We start from the raw sequence: 15346 nt of genomic DNA, 5'->3' as shown, positions 1-15346 counted from the left end.
TGTGGCATCATCAATTTGAGCCAGTTGGGTCAAAGAGGCATCTACTGGCTCAAGTCTTTTCCTTGAAACAGGAGTTCTATCAGATGTCACTCCTGAGCTTCAATCTGTGACACTTGAAAGTGACTGATGATTCCCACATGAAGCAATAGATGTAATCCACTTCCCTATCTATTTCTTCCAAAAGTTGAAGTCTGAGTTAGGTTAGGAAGTTGGGCAGCTTAGGTCTAATTGTGCCTAGTCAGGGCCATGTACATACAACACAATCAGGATTTGAGGCAAACTGATCAGCTGTTAATTTTTTCAAATCCAATCATTTGGACAGGGTCTTTTCAAACCAAGGCCATCCATTTTATAGGCTTTATGGCAATGAACCTTTCTTGCTGACATTTCTGGGGCAGCCAAATGGTCATCTCAGTCCACATTTCATTTACTCTTGGACTTGAATCACTCCCTTGTTAAATGTGTGAGTGCTTCTGTTCACATGGCCTGAGCTTATGGCTTGATTCTTTAATATTTCATATGTCTCCCTTTGCCGGATTATCCATTTGATTTCACAGGTGTTGCCTTTACATTTGGTGGGCTCTCACCTGTTTTTGTCTTGCATTTGCATGTATACGCAAGGGAGACGATTCACATTCCTGCCAATTGTTTCACACTTTTCCAATGATCTAAGGTACAATACGCCAACAAAGGCAAAAAAGAAGTAGACCGCTTGCAAGTAAACATAGATATGAACTACGCACGCTTTAAAATTTTGAAAAATTGGAAAGTATTATTGGTAAGTAACAATCGATGTAAACATGTTTTGTTTGTCGTTTTGTCTGTTAACAAGAAATCTCCACACAAGCTGTCATTATACCACATCTTTTGCCTTTGTGTCTTGGGCACCTTCCCCTGCTTAATTGATAATTTGCAAATAGTTGATTATGACCGTTCCACAATAAAATTTGATAAGACCTAAGAAATCATTGCATTTCCTAATGAAGACATTACAAGTTTGCATTATCCATTCATCAGCATATGACCTTCTCTAAAGCACTGTGTGACATCCTGTGCACTTGCATGGGATAAAAAATGGAGACTAATTTTTATGAAAATTCTTTTTAAAAATGTGAAACGGTCAAAATGGAATCCAGTACTGATTTTTTTTTTTAAGTACTGATATGATAGTGAGAGATAAATCTAATAGTTGTTCTTTGGGTGGTTGATGTTGATGGCAATTGGCATTTGTCATTCATCAGGATCTGTAAATGATGGGATTACATTCAACTGGAATTGCACCTTATACAATTTCATGTGACAAATAAAATAGATTGAGCTGAAACAGGGACTTTAAGGAAACTTGCACCCAAAGTGGTATGTGTCCTACTCAGCAATGGGCTTTCCCCCTACACTGTGTTTTTGAAGATGTTACTTAATGGCAGCAATGGGAAAGAAAAATTTACACAAAAGTGCTCACATACTTCAACTTATAACACATTACCATGAATAACAACTATAGTGGCTGTGTTTGCAACCTCAAAATAAGTGTGTGTATATTCAAAGTGTGAGGTCTTATTCAATTTTCCAACCTCTGTCTAGCATGCATGCCAGTTATACAAGTACCCACAGCATTGCCTCTCATGTCAAGCTAAACTATTGAGAATAACTGAAAAGTGCAATAAAATTATATAATTTTGTTAGATTTCTCCAAATAAATCTAATGAGAAGGCGCAAGTGGAAACATTTATGTGTTTATTTGTTTTTTCCCTCGGCTATGAGCAGGAACAAAGGTATAATTTTAGAAACCTTTTCATCGTAATTTATTTTTATGGAAAACACAGTTGACTGTCATTGTTCAGAGCAATTTCACTGTCCGATCTAAAAGCCATCTGATGCTAGACAGGGCAAAAACTAAAGCAGCATTGCAATCTAAATGGTTACTACATGAATTGTAGGTACACTTTGTAAATCAAAAACATACTTGAAATTAAATGACAGTGAGGTAAAAGTAATATGCTAAAAATTCATGGCAGTCACTTTGAACAATGCACTGAAAAACAAACTTGTTATGTAAAACAATCTGGTTCTCTCAGCTCTATGGCAAGTTCATAGAACACTTATCAAGTTTTTTTAGCTGTGAGCAATTACTATGTAACAGAGTGTTACCTTTTTTTCTGAAGGAACACAGTTGAAATGTTGAATTATTTAAGAATCTTGAGCGTGGTTCCAATGAAGTGTAGTCTTGGATGGACAGAAAGCAGGCTATTAAACTGTCCATCAACATCTTTAACCTGTGAATACCACTGAGCGCAACCTATATTCTCACACTGTACTTATGTGGTGAATCCTCGAGGCATATTCTTGCATGGCTAGAAACCCACATTTGCTATCACTCTCTTTTGTATTGCCTTTTTATTTCCTTACAGCCACAGAAAGGCGATCATCGAAACAGCATCAAACCCGTGGAAGGAATGTGTATCGTGTAGCCTGCGTGCTCACATACAAAACATACATGTTCATCCTTGTGCAAACAAAGTGGAGAGACCCACTTCTAAAATATTGCTTGTTATGTAAGACTAGCAAACAGATGTCACTACCTTGGTTAAGATAGTACTTGGTACAAGACAGAATAGTCATGTAAGGGCAGGAATGATGGTGACAATGGAGGAAATCAACAGGAGCACAAAGTTGCTTAACAATTACATAACATAAGATCTCTTTGGGACTCTAGTTGCAATAAACTTGATAACGTTCAGGCTCCGTTTTTTAGACTTACAGTAAAGTGGAGACAGACAAATGTGTAAATGGTTGTATAACACAATCATATAAACTTTGTCAGAAAAAGAAAAGTATAGGCAGTCAAACACAGACGTTTTTTATAATATGGATTTATAGTGTGATTTCAGATATATTGCCTCTTGCTCTTGCATTGAGAAAAGGTACCTTATTATTTAGTTTGACACATAACTGAATTAAATCTATATGAAGGAGTGTAATGGAAATGCTGTTTAGTAACTTAATAGAATTAGTTTGGAAGTTTGGACTATTGAACAAGCATTTAATAAGTAATATACTATGTAGATGATGGATGTGATGCATTTTTCGAGACAATGTAGTTTTCCTTTGAGATAAAGTCCAAGAAAACCTCATTAAAATGAAAGATCTTCACAAAAGCAAATGGGAAACAGAATCATTTACAGTGTTCTTCACAGCGTATGATGATTTTGATTAGACTTAATGCTTCAATGGCTATACAGATCTGTTGTGTATTAATATTGCAATGGCAGTATTGCCATTTCAACATAGCCTCTTTTCACACATTTACTTGGATAATACATTGGCTGAATGATCATCTTCTGCAGTACATCCAATCATGGAGGATACTAAATTGATATTAAATGCAAACATTACAATATTCTCAACTACTTGCTTCAGTTGGTAGCACATTACTATGCACTAAGAATCATGGATATTATCACTGAAGTAAAAGTCCAACACCCCAACTTATAGTTAGTTGTAAATTGTAAAAATGGTTTTCATTTTCCCTTTGACTTATATACAGGAACTATTTTTAACATTTTAAATGCGTAGCAGTTTAATATCTAAGGAATTGATTGACCATGTTCTGTTATTCCATATTTATTTTTAAACCAATTTCCTTTCTGTACGTGTGCGTACCCTTAAGTCTCCACACTCCACCTTTTTGTCCATATTTTCCTAGCTGAGGTCAATCACTGCCAACATTGCAACAGCCCTAGCCACCGTGATCCTCCAAATTTAAGCTTCAATTTAGCTCTTCAAAAACCTATGGGTGACGTCATGAAGACTATGTCCATATTTTATACAGTCCATCATCCAATCTCATTAAATCCAACATGCATTTCTCTACCCCAGGAGATGGAAAGTGGCACATCCATACTTCCACTCTGTTTGAATTCAATCAGGAGTCCAAAAGCAGTATCACGTAGTTTACACAATGCTACAAGTGATGGAAATAGCTAACAAACAGAAAAACAAAAACTATAATTATATTCTAATGCCCTCCTGTGCATATTTCAAAATGATAAAAAGCATTATCTGATAAACAAAACCAGTTCAAATGCAAAATATCAGTCCTTTATATAAGGTTTACACGCTCTGTAACCTTGAAATCTGGATTTGTTGGAAGATTTAAACAAAGCGTGATGGTGTCCACGCTGTGTCACCTGGGCATAACGTACCCTACATTTTAGAGAGGTCCGAGTTGGTCTGAGCAAGAGGAAAACAAGGGATACATTCTTGGGTTGGGTACTACTGCCTTTACATCCACATAAACTGGTTAGATCTACAAAAACAATAAAAAGACTTCATGCTGCTTACATACAGGAGGTTTTCAGGTTGTTTATATAATCCTAAGTGAGACATCAGCATTTTTGTATTGTTTGATCATAAAGTTGTTTGATAAAATAAAGTCTAACAGCTGTACTGTGTCTTTGCAGATGCACTCTCAGAAGTTCAGTGACCATCAGTTTGCATCAAGGCACATCATGCGCACATAGCAGAAGAAAGCTGGATCCACTTTGAAAATAAAGAAGGTATAAGCTTGAGATAAAGGGAAGTCATCCCTCAAACCATCCCTTCCTGCAGCAGTTAACATGTCCATAACAATAAACAATAAATAAATGTTTATTATTTCCCTGACTTCTGCATCAAAATTCAGGACAGAATGTTGCCTGTTTTTAGAATATTTAAACCGATCATGCCAATTTTGTGTTGAACTAAGCAGCTGATCTGTCTGGAGCGACAAGCCACAAATCAGTGAAATGCAACGGCAAAGTAGCTGTGACTTATGCTATGTTGCTTCACAAATGCGATGCAACCGTGTCAAAGGTGTCATTCTCAATCTAGGGTGGGACACTTAAATGTTACCACTGTATCATAGTTTTCATGGATATAACTATTTTCCTTCAGCAGGGTGCAATTCTCTCCACTATCAGTCTCTGCTGTGGCATTTAAGAACCTTGACTGAATCCTGTGTTCTCTTTGTGTTCTGAAGTCTTTATACTGTGGCCTACATACTGATCTTGAGATTTAAAGCCTCCCAAAAGAATGCTGCAAAGGTCCCAAAGGGAAATGTGACACTGTTTACAAGACTGCTCCAGATATTTTATTGAACAACTATTATTTCAATCAGGGTTGAAGATAAACAATGATCAGTGCATGATGAAATGCACTTAGAAATTATGAGGCCAACTATTGCATACTGTTTTAATGTGACCGTCAAAAGTTATTTATCTGATCTTGGGGCAGTCAAGTCTAGTTTTCTGAACATGTGGAAGTTGTTGCCAAAGTGTGCAACACACGCGCTACAACATGAAGACACACAGCTCGCTTCTACATGATTGATAAGACCAACATGTACCAGTTGTTTTTAGGATAAGCTTGTAATTTAACATCTGCAAGTGCATACATCTGGATGTGAAGAAATAACTTGTGTCTCAAATCAGTCATTATACACTCTTGATGAACTTGCTTTAGCACGTTTGGGTTCTTGTCTTGGTAGCTTGGTCATAGAGCATGTTTGCAAATAATTTAATAAAAAGAGTTCAAAAACATGGGTTCCATTTAAGTAGTACGTCCACACAGGGCTTTTTAGCTTGAGGTGCAGACTGTAATATTTCATTATTTCAGCTCCTTGCATGTTCATAATCGAACTATCAGTAGTTTTCTTTGAAATTAGTCTTAACTATATCACCATCTCTTCATTGTCTTGGTAAGCTGAGGCCGAGGCAAAACGGGATGGGACTTTGATCTCTCTGCCTGCGAGGCTCCGAAATTGTAATGTAACTGTATTGCATTGTCTCAGTACCAAATGTTTGGCATGACTGAACACAATACTAATTCTGAGGTTGGCCTGCATCTGCTGGTTTTAAAGCTGCTGGTGATTTTTGTCTCCCAAAAGAGTTGCAGGCACTCCTTCACAGAGCCAAACAGCTTTCAGGCACATTAATTATTTAGCGCCTATTGCCTTCAGGGAACTCCTGAGAAATTAGGATGATGAATGCAATCAGGAGACATAAAATATATATTTTTAAATCAATATTTTTTCTAGTACTTTTAATATCTCTTGATGTGGAGTTGGAAGGCAAAGATTGATTAAAATGCTGCAACAACATGACACGACAACTCAGAATGTTGTGCAGAACTCCATATCGGCACACAAAAAACGCACAATCGCAAAAGGCACTTTGTTAGTTAGGGGAGGCCTTTGAAAGCATTACGAAAGGTACTCCGTTAATAGTGGGTAAATACCCATGTGATGTTGAAATGTTTCTTCCATTCTTACATACCATCTGTACTGAGTCCTTTTATTATAATAAGCAAGAATGTTTTTAGACTAACTAATTCAACGTGTAGCCAAACAAGAACATTGTTTTTGTCGCTCATTGAAATTTAATCTCTCATTGAAATTTTATTGGAGGACTAAAGGATGTGTTTTAATGGACTATATGGATAACATTGAAACAGTAAATAACCTTTTAGAGTGCAGTTTAAAATATACCTTCCGGGGTATGACTGCTTTTTACAATAGGGGATTTTTTTTATATTGTGTTTACTACACAATGAAAGAGAGAATGTGGCATGAGAATGATCAATGAGAAAGTAGCATTAGGGTCGTAAGTGTGTGTAGTCCCCTTTGTAGTCTTGCTAAAGGGAAGAAAGCAAGAATTAAAGCAAAATGTGTGACATGTCAGCCTAAATCCCCAACGGTGTAACAGGGTGCTATTAAAAGTAAAGTTGATAAAGTTGCTCCTTTATTATACTGGTATTCACTTCAAAATGACCAGAGACCAATATAATGACACAAAAGACAGAGCTAGAGAGTGAGTGTGTTTGTAGGTGTACAGGCACATATAGCCATGTGTGAGTCCATCGATAATTTACCAGTTCCCAGCATGTTGTATTCAGAAAGGATCTATTATGTGCAGTGGGTTGCTAAGTGTGTGTTTGTGTGTGTTTTCTTGTTTGTGTTTTTTTTGTGTTTGGCAGCATTTCATTTAATAGCGAGTGTTCTGCTGACCTTGCCATACTCAAGATTTTATCTCAGTGTTGTCTCACCCCCGCTCTTCTTCTTTTTCCCCTTTTCATATCACCCTTACTATAACCAAATCCCCTCCCATGACAGTGCTATTCTTCTCTTTTTGTTGTAAGCCAAAACATTTTTGCAGATCCAGATAAAAAGCACCAGCATCTCTATATTCCACCTAACTAATTTGTTACAAGTATGTGATTTAAACAGACAGAATAATGAGGAAGACTACTCTCTCCAGTATTTTGAATTTGTACTTAAGTAACTATTTTAAACACTAGCTGTCAGTATTACATATTGTACCTTTTTAATAATTTCAATGTTAAGCATTTAGAAAACAGCACACAAACCAATAACTATATCGGTGGTAGATTTTTTAAACTGTTTTTTCCCCAACAAAAGGTAAACATTCCACAGTGAGCATAACTTGTGTTAACGTTGAAATTGACAGAAGGAAGTTTTGAATGCCGCCACACAGAGGCATATTTCTAGTGTTTTAAGTGCTTCAGGTTGACAGCAGTAGAAGCCACCCAGTGCTGCTGCTAGTCATCCTATGGGAAAAACAACTGGCAAAGCAATTCAATTGAAATGACAACAAGTGCTTTTTGTGTTGTTTTTAAAATGCCTGACAGTCTGGGTACATGTGTACACTGAATGTGTACAAAATGTAAGACTCGCCTCTTTCATGAAGTGGATTGACATAATTTCAAATGGAGTGGGCAATATGATACAATTTTTTTATTTTTTTATTTGTTGCCAATCCAGTGAATGAAATACCTGACAAAATCTAGGTATAGGATCAAATTGATGCATTTCAATTAAGCATTCCTGCTCATTCTTGTCAGCAATGGTTTAATGCAACAACATTACAGCAAAATGTAGATTGACAAATCTCCATTTTCTTATATCACCCAACCCTAACTCCTTTACCTCCTTTTCCTTCACCTAATTCTAGTAAAAAATGTTTGATATAGAAATAGCAAATCAGGAGAATAACTGGGGTGTGGCTTGTGCTACTCAATATTAGCAGTACATACTGTATTTAAATTAAATTTGGAGCTACAGTACAGTGTTGGGCAAGTTACTTTTAAAAAGTAATTAGTTACTAGTTACTTCTTACAAAAAGTAACTAAATCATACTCTGTTACAAATTAAAATAGTAACATGTTACTTCAGAAAGTAACTAATGCGTTACTTTCAAGTACATTTTTAAATGCTCAAACGTGACCCCACCTCCACCCCTCTTTAACTGAACTTAAAATGTATGTGCATGTTCAATTATAATAATTATTTATGAATACTTGTAATGAAATGGACACTTAATACAATACATTAGTAGCCACTCTAGAGTCATAGTGCCTCCCCCCACGATTTCATAACGCCATACCTGTTTCTCGTTGACTGACTTGTGTTGTTCATTGTGTATCCAACTAAGCGTGGTTATGACACCCGCTCAACTCTGCCTCTGATTGGCTTACCATGACATTTTTCTCAACCTCAGCCAACTGTCAGCATTTATGCGCTTGTCTCATGCACATCCCACTAACCAAGGAAGAAAAAATGTCTTTGCTTCTCAGCTCAGAGATCTAATTGGTCTGATGAAAAGAACTGCTTCAATTATAGTAACTTGCCAGATTTTTTGTCAGTAACGGTAACGGCGTTAAGATTGGAAGAGTAATCAATTTGATTACTCGTTACTGAAAAAAGTAATGCTGTTATTTTATAGCGCCATTATTTCCATCAGATTTTAACCCATAATATAGCAAAATCCAAATTTGCTATCATATTAAACCATACTTTGTGAATAATGTTCTCTTTCCCTTTTAATATACAGAGAAGCATGGATGGGATTTATATAAAGTCTATGATTTACATCTGTGTTTTAGGCATTTATCCAATGTGAGGTAGAGTACAATGAGTGGATCACTCAAGCTTCCTGCATGCTGACATTCCAAATTACGGATTTGTCTGTCTTGTAAATTAACATAAATCATTCATATTGCGTGTTCTAACAGAAGTCTTCCCTTTTTGTGTTTCAGACTGAATCTGTGTAGGTACCTATCCGCTCTCCTGGCAGGAAGGCGACATGTTCTTTGCCTCTGTTTCAGTATGGTAAGCTAATATTTTGTTTCTCTATTAGCATGAATAAATATGTTCCTCAGGGAAAAACAGCAGGGCTTCATGCATGGCTTCTTATAGACTTTGGAAACCACGTGTTTGCTATGAATATTCTTAGTGCTATGAACAGACTCAGGTCAAGTATAGCCAGACATAACCTGCTTAAAAGACAAGCTGTGCTGAAATGAGATGTATTGAAATGAATGTGAAATGATTGAAAGTGCTTTTGGCATCCTTGCACTATGTCAGGTTCCCTCTTAAAGATGGTAGCTATATACAAACTCAGCTGCGGGTGTATTGATAGTGCTTAAGTCCGTGGGTGGCTTTTTAAAATAGGCCAGCAGAACACACTGTTATTTTCAAATACAGCTTCTTTGAATATGTCAACCAGTAGAGCAGATAAAAAATAACATTTCTTTTGACATCTCTTTGTTAAATCAGTATTATAAAAAAATAACCAATGAATGTTAGCATTGAGGCTTTGATTGGCTACTGTGCCCTCCTCTTGAAGGTTTTCAATCAACAAATGTTTGTAGGATTATTGTTCCATACTAGTAAGTTTACCTCTATGGTAGGGTTGCCTTAGTTAAATATTTAGTTTAATATCTACAGGGCTCAGCAATGCAAAAACAAAATAATGAAATGGTCTCAAACTGGAGGCTCAAACAATTGCAGCCCTGGGGCTAAACATGGGTAAACAAGGGTTAGTCGGGGTGATTGCAGCCCAAGGGCTCAAACCCAGAATCATTAAAGCAGTTATCTTGTACCAATCCCTGTCCTTGTGCTTAACATGATAAGAGCAGCTTACAGCTCCATGCCAACTACTGTGCCCATTCAGCATTTCCAAATTGTACTGGCAAGGTTAGAGGGGAGGACATGGCACAGTGGAACAGAAAGCAGTGAAGCATGTTGTAGCTAATTATTGCAGTATCTCTTAAAATTATCTTTTTTAAATTTTTAAATAATTGATATGGTTACTACTTACTGTTGATACTTTTTTTTTTTATTAACGATATGAGCAGGTTGTTTTACTTTAATTTTCAATCCAACTAATCAAACTCTAGGTGGAATTCTAGCCTGAGGTTTATTGGGATCTAGTAAAAACCTGATGGCTCTGGGGAGGGTGATGAAATGGATGCAGACATCGCTGTTACTAGCCTGCAGTTACTGGTATTGTGATGACAGTAAAAATGATCTATACCAACTGTAGCTTTTTTTAGACAGCTTGTGAGTCTTGAAGACAAATGAATTGCTGAGTGTGGAACACAGAATGGAAGTGCAAACAGTAATTTATCTTTCACCTTTAAAAGAAAAACACATTTGAAATATTTGTGCTGTTTCCATATCTTGGACATGGTCAGATTATATTGGTGAAAGGCAAAATGAGAGACTAAAAGTGGGTTTTATCTTGTTCCAATAAAGATTTTTAACGAATTACACCCCACAATACATTAAATAATGTTAAGACTGAAAGAACAACAATGTGGCAAATGAGCTAAAACACATTTTTTGATTTTGTCATTTTAAGTATCCTTTCATGTAATTATTCATCCTGTGACAGCATACTGTTTTTTTTTTTTACTTGGGATGTGATGTCTCTTTTATTAAGAGACCTAATTCATGCGAAATAAAGCAAACTTTGCTGTACAGGCTCATGCCATTAATCTGTTAGTAGCTCAAAGTGTCACTTGATAAATAAATAATGTGGTTCTTTGAATTTTATTTTTGTACTGACCTCAATATCATATTCACAGATACTGACTAAGGCATAGTTCAGTTTATGTTCAGATAGTCACTTCAGGGCCAGAGTTTTTTATTTATGTCAATGTAGATAATAAAAAATAAAATAAATGGAATTCTGTGCATAAACATATACAATTGGGGTAAATAACTATTTGATTTGATTTGAAGTGAAACCCGTTGACATTTAAGGATCGTATTTAAGATTTCTGTTTCTAATGTAAATTAACTTGCCCAGATACTAATACCTCCACAATCTCCTATAGCATACAACTCTCTATTTAGTTGACAGTGCATTACTCTGGGCCCAACATATGTGAAAACAAGTTGGGTTTAGTGTTTTATATGACATAAGAGTAGCCTATTTTTTGTCCCACACATTTTTGATATAGTCTACCAACCATTTTACACTGGATAATGTGTTTTACACTAACACCTCTACAGGTGATATAATTTGCTTGAGAATAGATTTTATTGAGTGTGTTTGTGAGGGTCACAAAGTGTCACGAGTCAAGAGTCACGAACATCAACCTAATTCTTCTGTGGGGTCGCAACTCGAAAATGTTCAGAACCATTGATCTAGATAACAACTTAAAGTGGCTAACGGAACTACCACACAAATCGACAAGCCTCCTACTCACAAACACCAGATCGATCACACAAAATGGATGGGCTTCAAATACACACTAACTACTCCATGATGATTTTCACACTAGCCTGATTGAAAACACTTATCACAGATGGCAGCTAACAGGGCGAGCTAGCTAACGGCAGGATAGAGACAGGGTACCGCTAGGTGAATTTAACCAATGTCTGAGTTGAAAATGCATGTTGTTGTCATGTAAGGGCCTTGTTCATGTTGCACAGATATTTTAATTGCATTTAATGTCTCTTAAAAGGCACAAAGGCTCTCCAAAACTTGCCCCGACAGGAATATTTATAACACTTAAGATTAATGTAAAAATTGGCTCGGAATTCTCCTTTAACATGATTCCGCAAATTGATACAACCACAGATAAAAACAATATACCCTGCTTTCAGACCATTTTGTCACTGCCCACATCTCAGATTTCTACAGTGATTCGAGTTGGTCTGGGGTTGTGCCCATTGACAGCCAATACTGCCAGGTAAAGTAATCATTAACCAATCAGTGCTTTGTAGATGTGAGTGAAGGTGCTTTCATACAGTGAATGCTTGCGACCTTGGTTGCCGCTGGAATCATTGGTGTTTTTTTTGTTTTGAATTGGCAGCAGCAGGGTGCAGTGCCGCTGCCGGTTACCTCAGATCCTGCCAGTCTGTGCACCACAGGCAGCTGCCACCCACCAACTGTGATCTCATCACGCAGCTAAATTGACCACGTTGTAGCTTAAAATAGAGGAATTGGTTAACAATATGACACGATTAAAAATCCAGGTTTTGCTAACTCGTAGGCCTAATAAACGTTAATTGTCCCAGATTGCATACTCAGATGTTGAAGCTGACATTTTTCCAATAACATTGATCTGTTTGTTTGAGGATAAAGAGGTGTATAATTCAAGGATTTAAGATAAACAACAATCAGCTCCTCTATTGTTCCATCGCAGGTGTTTTTGTGGTTGATGTTGAACAATCCTAAAGCGGCAGCCGCCTTCTTTCTCCTTGTTGCTGCTGCCTCTGCTGCACCTGAGGTTTAATAAATGCACCAATGCCTTTAAAAATAGTCTTTAAAATCATTGAAAGAGTTTTCTTTAAACAGTGTTTGGGGGCTTTCACACCTACCTTTAGTTCGGTTGAATGGCACTAGAGTTTGTTCCCCCCTTGGTGCGTTTAGTTTGGGCTGGTGTGAAAGCAGCAATCGTAGTCAGGTGCACACCAAAAGCGGACCAAACAAGCGTACCGAGACCTGCTTAATGAGGTTTGTGTGCGCTTTTAATTGTACTCTGGAGAGGTTCGTTTGTGGTGAGTACATGATCCGACCTCGAACAGTACCAGCTACTATACTCTGTGTACTCAGCAAGTTTAATATCTCTTGTCGTCAGGCGTGCTTTGCGATCTGCGATGCTGCAGAACATGCAAACCATAGCAGCTAGTAGTGTTTCTCTCACAAAAATAGTCTGACTGCTCGTAATCACTTGCACTTCAGTAGTCAAACCAGCGGCAAAGTTGGAGACATACACCAGCACAGTTGAGCAAAGGCTCTGTGACGGTGTCTGATTATTGTAAAAGAAATGAGCTGGTTTGCTCACGGAGATGCGAGAAATAGATATGTATTTTTTTAGATTATTTTTGGGGAGTTTAGGTCTTTTATTTGACAGGACAGTTGAAAACATGAAGGGGAATGACATGCAGCAAAGGGCAGTAGGTTGGAGTCAAACCCGGGCCCACTTAATCGAGGAGTAAATCTTTATATTTGGGCGCCTGCTCTACCATCTGAGCTATATGGGTGCCAATATGCGAGGTATATTGACTAGTCCAGAACACAGGGCGTTTTCCTGTATTTACTTTCTTGCCCCTGCCCCAGACACTTCTGACCAAAAAGCGGAGTGAACGTTCTTGTTGGATTTGGGATGACACATGTTGGTACGCATGGCTTTTTCAAGATGTCAAACAAAAGGGAAATCGCTCCAAGGTTACAAACTCAACTGTTTCAGACCAACGCAAACAAACTATAGGTGTAAATCACCCAAAACATGAACAGATCAGCTGTTAAAACGCGTCTTTTTCAAACATAGGTGTGATTTTTAACTGCAATGTTTGTTTGGATTTTGTTTTGTTTATGCTTGAATAAAACTTTAATTTATATAAACCTGACTTCAAAGCTGAGAGCCAGAAGCCCTGGAGTTAAGAAGTACTGTTCTTAATTGTTAATCCTGTTTTATGGATTTGCATGCTGAACACCTGCATTATGGTGTAAATAAATAGAATAATACACTAAGGTCAAACAAGTCTTATAAATTTGTAGTTGCTCTTGGTATTGAAGCACATGGTTAAAATAATTTTATAAAATTATGCTGCATATACTGCATGTCAAGCTGCATTTTGCATTAATGAAAAAGAAATGAACACATCGAGATGCTGCTAATTGGAAAATAAAGATTAAGGAACTAGATAAAAAGAAACCTCCGTTGTCTCCGTATTAATCTCTTTTGCGGCTTTGATTGATTTACCACAGTTTAACCAGCATCTAACAAGCAATATTTAAGATCAACTTTTGGACATTTTTGTTTTTCTGTCTCTGGATTGTTACAAACGCTTTTGTGCACTCAATCCTATATCTTTCTTTGATTTTGGATTAATGAAGCCCTAGGCACAAGCAGAAAGCAGCAGCAAGATACAGACAGGACTGGCTGATGTTCTAATTCTTCCTAAGAAAACCTGTTTTTTTTATCAGAGTGCAGTACACAATATAAAAAGTCTTCAAAGGAACCTTAATAGTTTAGTTTTCATCAAATGGCTACATTGGCAAAATGCACATTGACACAGACACACAAAAAAATAAGAATACAAACATTTGATGTTTAACATTGTTTAATACATGTAAAGATATTGGAGCCTACTTTGGAGTCCAACACTGATAACATATGTTTGATGCATACCTGCTCGTGCAAACTTGCTGGTTGCATTATAGTTTATCTCACAGCACATCATTATCACTTTCCAGCCTCAGTCTCACCAGGGGCACAGCTGTAGAGCATAAGTTGCCACATCGGAGGCTCTCCCGGAGAACTGGCAGTCAGCAGCATCAGGCCATGGGACGAGAAGGTTGCAGAGCATGAAAGGATGCATTAGACGGGATGCAGATCAACCGACAACCTGAATAGGTTAAGACTGATGACGGATTCAACAAACGGAAGTGTAGTTTGTTGAGAGCAAGATGGAGCCATTGACAGTTGTTCTCAGCAGTAACTTAGAAGTGAAATGTGCAAGAGAAGTGATTATCGATCCCATCGATCTGACACGGCAAAATTTACGGCACACGCTTGGTGCTGTTTTCTCTCAGATGTTAGAGATGCTGGTGCTGCAGTGTCACTATGCCAGTGACAGCAAGTAGCGGAACCTGTTGGGCTAGACGTCAATGTGCAGATAACAACGTATACATTTGAGCTTAAGTGATAACGGAGGGGAGCCACATTGTGACAACATTGGGATGTTTTGACAACATAATCAATCACTGCAGAGAGTTACAGCTGATACAGAGATGATGCATTCTTTGTGCAAACTTTTGAAATCACCCACTGAGACACATTCAACTGTATTTCTGTTATCTGTCTGTCTGTCATCTGAGAAAAATATAAAATCTTTTCATCAGATGATGGCGGACTAGCCTAATCTTTGCATCCTATTGTTTTCATACTCATCAATTTTAGTTAGAATTGGAAATTGATAGATTGTAGGCAATTTGTCATTAATAATCTGTGATACTTTCATCACTGAACCGCTATCTCCAAATCTCTCCCC

General features: G+C 37.3%; 1 protein-coding gene across 2 annotated transcripts in view; it reads left to right on the top strand.

The window, feature by feature from the left end:
- lingo2 (leucine rich repeat and Ig domain containing 2) overlaps positions 1–15346 on the top strand; it is a 217017-nt gene that overhangs the window by 29970 nt on the left and 171701 nt on the right. The window contains exons 2-3 of one of the 2 annotated variants that reach the window (XM_034883718.1): positions 4461–4556; positions 9091–9163. The gene's annotated coding sequence lies outside the window, so the exon portion shown is untranslated. The remainder of the gene's footprint in view (positions 1–4460; positions 4557–9090; positions 9164–15346) is intronic. The other variant, XM_034883717.1, reaches the window with a different exon arrangement.

This window comes from Etheostoma cragini, chromosome 10 (genome assembly GCF_013103735.1).
Source record: "Etheostoma cragini isolate CJK2018 chromosome 10, CSU_Ecrag_1.0, whole genome shotgun sequence".
In the NCBI taxonomy this organism is placed as follows: domain Eukaryota; kingdom Metazoa; phylum Chordata; class Actinopteri; order Perciformes; family Percidae; genus Etheostoma; species Etheostoma cragini.
Note: the sequence above shows the minus strand (reverse complement) of the source record. Positions and strands in the feature narration are given on the sequence as shown.